The following is a 967-nucleotide window of genomic DNA, read 5'->3' on the forward strand; positions in this document are numbered from 1 at the left end:
CTTTTAAGTTTACTGGCTTAGCTCATCGGGTAGATGCTCGTATGAAGAATGATACACAGTTTAACAATACTTACAATATCCCTGAGTTTTCTTAACGTATCTTCACAGCAGCTGGTAAGATATGAAAAGTTTGCTTTCACATTAGTTCGGTCTTGTCCTCGATATTATCAACCACATTGATGTCGGAACCGGGGGTGCTGTAGCGTCCACACTTTTAAATATTTCACTTGTATAGCAACTGTAAATTATATTAATGTTACGTCTCTGGTCGTTAGTTAATTTTCCGTAAAAAATATTTCCGAAGAAACTTTAGCGACACAAGTCCTTTCTTAAATAAAACTAGTTTATTCTTTCTCAAAACAACTTTGCAATACACTTAATTTCCACAGTCACGCTATTACTTAACACACACTATAATTCACAACGAACGACACACGCGCTCGACCCAACTGTCCGTCTCTATCTCTGTCTGCAATTCAACTGCATTCCATTGTTGCCGTCACTTCTTGATGGGTCTTATATACATGAATACCGCATATTTAGTAAACACTCGAGCATTCACGAACCTTCGAGAATATGACGTGTTACTAGCGTCACGTGACCCCCGCTGTCGTAACATTAATTTATGGGGGTATGCCCCATATCCCCTAGATTAAACTGCCTTTGGTAGCACGGGAGCTGCTTTTAGCAACTCTTTATACTTTCAATCTCTTAATGTAAAAACATCAACGTCTTGCCGAGTACCCCCATTTTTTAACTCTTTTGCACACCACTGCACATTTTTTTCATTGCATATACAATTTTATATGTATTTGTATTTTTTAATTTAATTATCATTATTTTATGGCGAGATTTTGTAACAACTGTTTCAACCAAATGCTTTTCTCTAAAACTGCACATGTCCCGATGTATTAGACCTACACGCTAAGTATCATATCGCCGACTCGTTATTTCCTTTATTGATTTT

The sequence above is a fragment of the Limulus polyphemus genome, unplaced genomic scaffold, assembly GCF_000517525.1.
Source record: "Limulus polyphemus unplaced genomic scaffold, Limulus_polyphemus-2.1.2 Scaffold2002, whole genome shotgun sequence".
Taxonomy (NCBI): domain Eukaryota; kingdom Metazoa; phylum Arthropoda; class Merostomata; order Xiphosura; family Limulidae; genus Limulus; species Limulus polyphemus.